Genomic DNA, 8,576 nt, shown 5'->3' on the forward strand with positions numbered 1-8,576 from the left:
CCATTCAAGCTTACCAACTGCTCCTTAGAAACACTATACAGGGTCACTATGGGTCGAAACTGACTCAACAGTACTTAGTAACTCATCTTTCACATCTAAGTTTCCTCCAATAAGCCTTCCAAACAGAATGAGGACTCCTGTTATGTGCTCTTCTTGCTGACACGCACTGCCATCATTCATTGTCTTTAAAATTGGCTTCCCCACTAGACTCAAAGCTCCATACATTCTGTGTTGTTCTGTTTAATCTGTGTTAACCTTGCTTGTGTGCATTTTTGGTGCCTAGTTCTGTGCCTAGCAACTAAGAGATTATCAATAAATAGCTTGAGCCAGAGATTTGAGAAAGGAGTGATGTGGTAGACATTTGTAGAGGGAGGAGTGGTTATTAGAGGGGAAGTTTATGGATCTTAAAAGACTATGAGAAAACTAAAAATTCAAAATAAGAGTTGTTCTTAGCAAAATAGACATCTGTGTAATTAAGGTTTTGTGTCAACTTGACTGGGCCAGGATTCTCAGTGGTTTGGTAACTGAGATGGAATTATTTATCAAGATATGATACAATCACTTTTATGATGAGATCTGCTATAAGTATCCAATAAATTGAAAAGAAGCTTCCTCTGAGGTGTGGCCTGCTTCCTATATAAAGGAAAAGGGTTTTTTTGTTGTTGTTGTTTTTGCTGTTTTCTGCTGGGTCTGAATTCTGCAATTTTGCATGTCATTTGACCTCCAGTTCTTAGACTTGAGCCAGTGGCCTGCTGTTTTCGCAGATCCTGAGAGTAGTCAAAAGATTACCACCTGACTGGCTTGACCTACCTAGCCTGCCTGCCTCCCATATGACCTACTGCTATTGGTTTACCTCATCTATAGACTTTCCCACTTCTACAACTGTGTGGAACACTTCCTTGATATTGACATATATAGACTCCTGATGTGATGCTGTAGCACTGGACTGCGAATCATAAAGTCAGCAGTTCAAACCCACCAGATATTCCTCAGAAATATGAGTCAGAAGCTACTCAATGGCATTTAATTACAACAACATATCCACATGAAAGCTGCACAATGAATAAAGAAGATAATAGAAGAATCTAGGCATTGAAATCATGGTGTTGGCAAAGAATATCTGAAGTACCATGGACTTCAAGAAGAACAAATATGTCTTGGAAGAAATACAGCCAGAATGATTTTTAGAGGTGAGGTTACTGAGACTTCATCTCTAGCTATCAGGAGGAGCCAGTACCTGGTGAAGGACATAATGCTTGGTAAAGTGGAGGGTCATTATAAAAGAGGGAATGAGGTGGTGGCAGCAACTATGGGCTCAAACATAACAATTGTGAGGATGGCAGACACAGAACTGGGCAGTGTTTTATTCTGTTGTGCATAGGAGTTGTCATTATGAGTTGGAAATGACTTGACAGGACCTAACAAAAATCACACACACACATATATATATATACATAGCATAGTGATTATGAGTCAGACTGCTAATCCCAGCCATTCTGTGGGAGAAAGATGAGGCTTTCTGCTCCTGTAAAGATTTACAGCCTTGGAAACCCTATAGAGAGTCGCTGGAGTCGGAACAGACTCCACAGCACATAATCATCACCACCATATATGTATACACACACAAGCTTTACTGGCTTTGCGTCTCTAGAAAACCCATCCCATGACAACATCCATTTTAATGGAGAATATTTTTTCCTTTAATCTATTACTTTGCATCATTTCATTAAGAAGAATGGACCCAAGTGTTCAATGATCAGAGGTGACTGTTGCCTGAGGATATAGAATTATATGCCAATTGAGATACAATCTACAATATTTTATCGAGAAATCACATTATCTCTGACTGCCAGATGTTTATAATTCATTCTGAGGAACAATAAAAAAGACAAAAAGAAAATGTCAGGGAACATTATTTTGTTGGATGCTCCGGAAGAATGCTCAGAGTTGGAAAATATTAGAAAATTAATTTAGCAGAAAACTCATGGTTTGGTCTCCTCAGTGCAAACTATATTGATCAAACGTCATATGTGATAATAAGATTTGGCTAACTGTAAGGTAAGGATGCTCCATTATGCAATAATACTTATAAAAATGTATTTCAAGTGGACAAAAGACTCGCATAGCTATGGAAAGATCATTGAGTTGTCATTTAGTTTTTTTTTTTTTTAATTGTTTTAGTGTTCTAAGGAAAATGAATGCCCATTCCAAAGAGAGTTAACACAATGGATTGTGGAAATCATCAAACAATACCATTAATATCACATGCAAGTAAAATTTTGCTGAAGATAATTCAAAGATTACCGCCACAGTACATCGACAAAGAACTGCTAGAAATTCAAGCCAGATTCAGAAGAGAACATGGAATGAGGGATAGCATTGCTGACATCAGATGGATCTTTGCTGAAAGCAGAGAATATCAGAAAGATGCTGACTTATTCTTCACTGACTGCAGTCTTTTTGATTGTTTGAATCATGGCAAGTTATTTTAGGCCAGGTTTTCTAGAGAGACAAAATCAATCTAGAGAGAGAGAGAGGATACTCGATAAGGTGCTGGCACTAATATGACAAGGACTGGACTGCAGGTTAGTTTGAACGACAAAGTCAGTGGCTCAAATCCACCAGCTGCTTCTTGGAAACCCTGTACAGTGTTACTATGAGTTGGAATTGACTCGATGGCACTTAACAAAAACAATAAAGACAGAAGTTTTTCATCAAGGAAATGGTTTAAAATTATAGTCTCAGGTCCTCAGCAGAAGAGAGTCCTTCTCGTGTGTCCATTGACTTGACTTGCCTCAGTTATACCTGATTTGGATATAGACAAAGATGAAAGGATGAATGAAACATAACAAGGTTGGATGCTATTTGCAATAGAAGCCTGTTTTGATAAGTTTCACCTTTCAAGGTGTAATGACACTATTTCTAAAGGGATATAATACTACTTCACAGCACATAACCACCACCACCACCATAGTACATTTTGGAGTCCTGGTAAGAAAGCACTGGATAGCAAGGTCAGTTTGAACCACAAGGTTGGTGGTTTGAAACTCATCAGCCACTCTTTGTAAACCCTACACAGGGTTACTGAGTCAAACTGACTTGAAGGCATTTAACAAAACAATAATGCTTGTGATTATGTATCCATTTTGAAGTGAGTTGTTAATTCAGTAGGATTAAGGTGGGACTAAGGATTAAGGGAGAGAGGTGGCTATGTAGAATAAGCACTGGAGTGAGAACCACAAGGTTGGCAGTTCGAGCCCATCAGTTGCTCTGCAGGAGAAAGATGATGCTTTCTGCTATCCCAAAGACAGCTTCTGAAACAGGGTTGCTGTGAGTCAGAATTGACTTGATGGTACGTAACAACATCAGAAACAAAGGATTAAGGTAGACCTAAGGAGTAAGTAGCATTGTGGTTACAAATCAGGCTGTAAACCGCAAGGTCAGCAGTTCGAAACTACCAGCTGTTCCATGGGAGAAAGATGAGGCTTTCTGCTCCGGTAAAGATTTACAGCCTCAGAAACCCTGTACAGGGTCACTAAGAGTCGGAACCAACTTCACAGCACATAACAACAACAACGATAAGGAGTAAGGAGTAAAGTGGTGCTAAGGTGTGGCACTGGACTTCAAACCACCAGGTCAGCTGTTCAAACCCACCAACTGCTCCCTGGAAACTCTGTACAAGGTTGTTATGAGTCAGAATTGATGCCATAGCACTTAACAACAAGAAGGAGTAAAGAGTACTAGTGTGGCACTGTAGGATAGCCACTGGACTGCTAATCACAAAGTTGGTCATTCAAACCCACCCACTGTGAATAGGAACTGACTTGACAGCACTTAACAATAACAAGGAGTAATAGTTAAAGTGGGACTAAGGATTAAAGATGTCCGATCAGATTTACCAGCTCCCACAGCATCATGCATCAACAGCCTATTGTCTGACCTGCCAATTTGTGTTCTTCAGCTCCTGAAACTTACAGATACGGAAGATCCTCGAGACTGACCTCTGAACTATGAATTTGGGACTTACCATCTCCACAATTGTGTGAGTCATTTCCTTTGACAGTTATGAGTTCTATGAGACATTGCAGCATATTGCAGAACTTTGAGTCATGAGGAGGGAGAGGAGTGTTGATAGATATTAAGAACTAAGCATCCTGGTGTGGCACTGTAGGATAAAGCACTGGACTGCAAGGTTGGTTTGAACCACAAGGTTGTTGGTTCAAACTCACCAGCTGCTCTTTGGAAACCCTATACAAAAGTCACTATGAGTCAGAACCGGCTCAATGGTACTTAACAACAACAACAACAAAATACCATGTTGGAAAAGTCAGGCATTTGGGAAATCTTTAACCTCTACCTCTAGGGACCAGCATCCTGTTGATCTTTCATACACTCTAAAATTTTAGTTTTAAAGATAGTATAATAGAAAACAATTTTTCAAAAAACTTTTTCACAGAATTTAATTGCAATTAGGATTTATACCTTAGAAATAAGTATAAATGCTTAAAATTATAGCATGTGACTTTTATCATCTAGATTTTTCTGAACTTGCAAAAAATCATTCATATTAAGAAATGAACTATACTCTGGGTTACAGAAATTGGATAATAATAGTGTAAAGCTCAAATCATTCCTGAAACCTATATCTAATAGTCATAATATATCACAGAAATGTAAAAAAAGTGCCAAACTTTTCAGCAGTATGGTGTTTGGGACAATGATGCCAGCAAGATGTTTTCATGGATGCAAAGTTGTTAGTCCATGTCACATTGGATTAAGCCCAAAAGTCAAGGTAGTATCATAGCTGATTACTGCATCGACACAAACTTGCACCCAGAAAATAAACCTTAAGTTATAGAGTCTTAGAGCTTGAATGATGCAACATAAATGAGAGAGGGTCATAAATTAATTCAAATATGACCTCCTTGTTTTTGTACATTTTTCAGCAGAGACATAGCACAGTCAAAATAAAAGGAACAATCTTGTAAAAAAAAAAAAAAAAAATATATATATATATATATATATATATATATATATATGTGTGTGTGTGTGTGTGTGTGTGTGTGTGTGTGTGCATTCATGCATAGCAGCAGAAGTCTTTATTCAAATGAAGATTTAAATAGCACAGCAGTAAAATAAGCTAGATAAAAACAGAATCTACTGGGAGTATAAAGGTATCACTCAGCGACTGCTTGACCTCTTTCCCCCTTTAGTAGCTTCTTAGGTACTTTGCCTAAGTACAGAAAACCACTGCACCAGGTGACCAGATGCTTGAGTTCCTCATCAGTTTGGGGAATTATTTTCAGTTGTGGGAGAAAAGACGTGGCTCCTTTCATTCTGCAGCTCATGGAAGGAGAGTTCTCTTGTTTTGTGTTTCATTGTCATGTCTCAGTGGATATAGGAAGACAGTTCTATATCCAACACCTCCTCTTTCCCATTTTACTGAGCCTTCCTGTGGAAGAATAGTGGGACAATGTTTCTACCAGTTGATAGCAGTTGTGCTGGCTATGAAACTCCTGAGGCTTTGTTGCATGATTTAAGGCTGTTACCATGTAGGAATGCTTTGTGGGCCTTGAGTTATGAATTGGGATCAACAATTCTGGAATGTGACATAATCCACTATATTCTTCCTTTGCCAAGTGCAAAAAAAGAGCAGTTCTACAGGCTATTCTGGTATATAAAAGGAGAGTTCCTTACATGGCACTGGGCAAGGAAATAATCCTTGCTGTTAAGAGCTATCAAGTCAGTTCTGATGCGTACTAATTTTGTATGGTATTTCCAAGAACAGCTTGTGGGATTGAAATGCTGACCTTTTGGTTAGCAGCCCAGTGCTTATCTTCTAATGCCATACCAGTGAGTTGGTAGGTAATGTGATATTGGAGAGAAAAGCCTGGGCTTGGAAGCAGAAGTGCTGAGCTCTAGTCTGTGTTCTCAGGGAAAGTTACCCAGGGAAAGTCCACTTAGTCCCCTCAGGGATCATTTCCCTCCTTTGTGAAATAAGATGGGCCTAAAATTTTGTAAGCTTCAATCAGTCTATAATTTAAAAATATATCCCTACTAGATAATAGGAGTCCTGATAGCATAGTGGGCTGCTGACCAGAAGGTGAGCAGTTCAAATTCACCAGCCATTTTGCAGGAGAAAGATGAGACTTTCTGTTCTCTTAAAAACTTAAAGCCCTGGAAACCCTATACAGTGTCACTATGAGTCAGAATCAACTACCAGCACTAGATAATAATCTTTGGTGAATTTTGGTGTGGAAAGTGGAATCTAGAAGAAATACAAGACCGTCCCCCCCCAAAACCAAACCCACCACCATCGAATCAATTCTGATTCATAGAGACCGTATTTAGGATTTCTGAGACTTTAAATCTTTACTGCTGGTAAGTGGGAGAGTTTGAATTAAAAACTTGTCTGTCATACTGAAGACTGTTCTCCCAGAGAGCTATCCAGCTTCTCCAAAACAAACTCTGATACTAACACTTGATACAGATGAGTCACCTGAGATTGAATTCTGACTACTTTTACTTTCACTGTGAGTACCTTAAGATGAGCTCACATATTTTCTTAGTTTATAAGAGAAGCAAAAAGTGGGCAAATCTTTCATCCTAAAGCTAGGCCTAAGAATGTATTCAGATACCCAGTGCAGTACCTTCAAAGCTTCAAGAGAAATGTTTAGACAAAAGATAGTCTTGTCCTTGACATTGGTGGGGGTGTGGGAGCTATGTGTTCACAATTTGTAAGAGTCTGTCTAGAAGGTGTTAGCATCTGAGTGGGCAATACTGATCTCAACTTTTCTATTCAAGTCATTTCAGTGCTTCAGAATTGCACACAACAAAGAATTAGCATATGCCCACCACACCCTACATTCTAAAAGCTGAAGCATGTGCTAGCAGGAAGGCTATGGAGTTGGAACAGGAACCTTGGAAGAGGGCCTGGCAGGATAGTTAGCACCCAATAAATAAGAAGCCCAACTTCCAACTGAGCTTCCACAATGGCTGGATATACTGTTTTGGATCCTGTGTTCCGCCTCATTTCCTTAAGTCTTCATTTCCCCAAAATCTCTTGCAAAGAAAGAGACTGTAGTTCCTCATTCTTGATGTATAATTAACATCTGGTTAATTTAATTTGAATCACAAGTGTAATTTTATATTAATGCATGCAATTCTTCATTAGTCATTTAATTAATTATTTTCTTCCTCCATAGACTATGAGTTCAGTGAACTCAGGAACTTCATTTGCTTTTATATACCATTTTATCACTTAAATCTAGCATAATACTTTGAACATAGTAAACCCTCCTTAAATATTTGTATTTGAAAGAATGAGTGACCGGCCTTAGCAGTTCATTTTGGATGTGGTCTTTTTCACAAGAAACCAGGTTACTGGAGATGGTAGAAAAGAGTCTAACCTGTTTATATCTAACCTCAGATCCTGGGACACCAGTCAACCTGAGGATGTCAGAATTCAACAGTGTCCACAGCCATACTCACAGGCAGCCGGTTAACTGGCTTAGGTAGTTCCTTGTTTAAGTAGCTATCTTGTATGTAGTCCTGGTATGGCACTGTAGGATAATGTGCTGGGTTTGAACCACAAAGTTGCTGGTTTAAACTCACCAGCCACTCCTCGGAAACCCTATACAGGTTAGCTCTGAGTCAGAACCGACTCGACGGTATTTAACAACACCAACTTGTATGTAGAATTTAACTGACTCAATCCATCTCATTAACCCTTGAAAAAGCAAAACATCATTTGCAGAAACCTGATTTCTTACTCAAACACCTCTTCAGAGCTTCATGGATATCTATATTTCTCAGGCTATAAATTATTGGGTTGAACATGGGCATCAGGATGGTGTAGAGTAGAGAAAATCCTTCACACAAGAGTTGTGAAGAGTTGGCTGAGGATAGCAGGTATGTGGCAATCAGTGTCCCATAGAACACTGTGACCACAGTGAGGTGGGAGGAGCAGGTGGAGAAGGCCTTTCGCCAACCTGTACCAGATGGAATTCTCATGATATCAGTAAGGATGCATGAATAAGAGGCTGTGATGAAGAGAAATGGGACCAGAGTCACTGCATATGAGGTAGTAAAAACAATAGTCTAAGTCAGTGACATGTCCATGCAAGAGAGATGAACCATACTTGTGGTTAGTACCCATTTGACCTAGCTTCAATGGCTGGATGATCAGAACTGAGCTAGAGGAAGAAAGAAGAGGGGAAAAAATGAAATTCACTACAATTTGAGGAACTTGACCTATACTTACGGATATAGTAGTTTAAAAGAGAGAACGAATCTTCACAGCAGGGATCATTCCCACACCTTCTGTACACAGGGTTGATAGGAATGGGCAACTTAAGCATTGGCTACCTAAAATGGGGAGGGGGGGGGTCTATAAAGGTACAAAGTTTTCAAGAGGGAATTTATTTTCAGAGAGTGTGGGGGAAGGTAGAATTTCCATTGAGTGGTTTTCAATCTGTTTAGATATGGACCTCGCCAGATGGAACACATAGAAATCAAATAGACTACATCTGTGGAAAGAGAAGATGGAAAAGCTCCATATCATCAGTGAAGACAAG

General features: G+C 39.2%; 1 pseudogene; it reads right to left on the reverse strand.

Moving 5' to 3' along the window:
- Positions 1–7,746: 7,746 nt before the first annotated feature.
- Positions 7,747–8,576, reverse strand: part of LOC102812413 — a 4,051-nt pseudogene continuing 3,221 nt past the window's right edge.

The sequence above is a fragment of the Chrysochloris asiatica genome, unplaced genomic scaffold (genome assembly GCF_000296735.1).
Source record: "Chrysochloris asiatica unplaced genomic scaffold, ChrAsi1.0 scaffold00085, whole genome shotgun sequence".
Lineage (NCBI taxonomy): Eukaryota > Metazoa > Chordata > Mammalia > Afrosoricida > Chrysochloridae > Chrysochloris > Chrysochloris asiatica.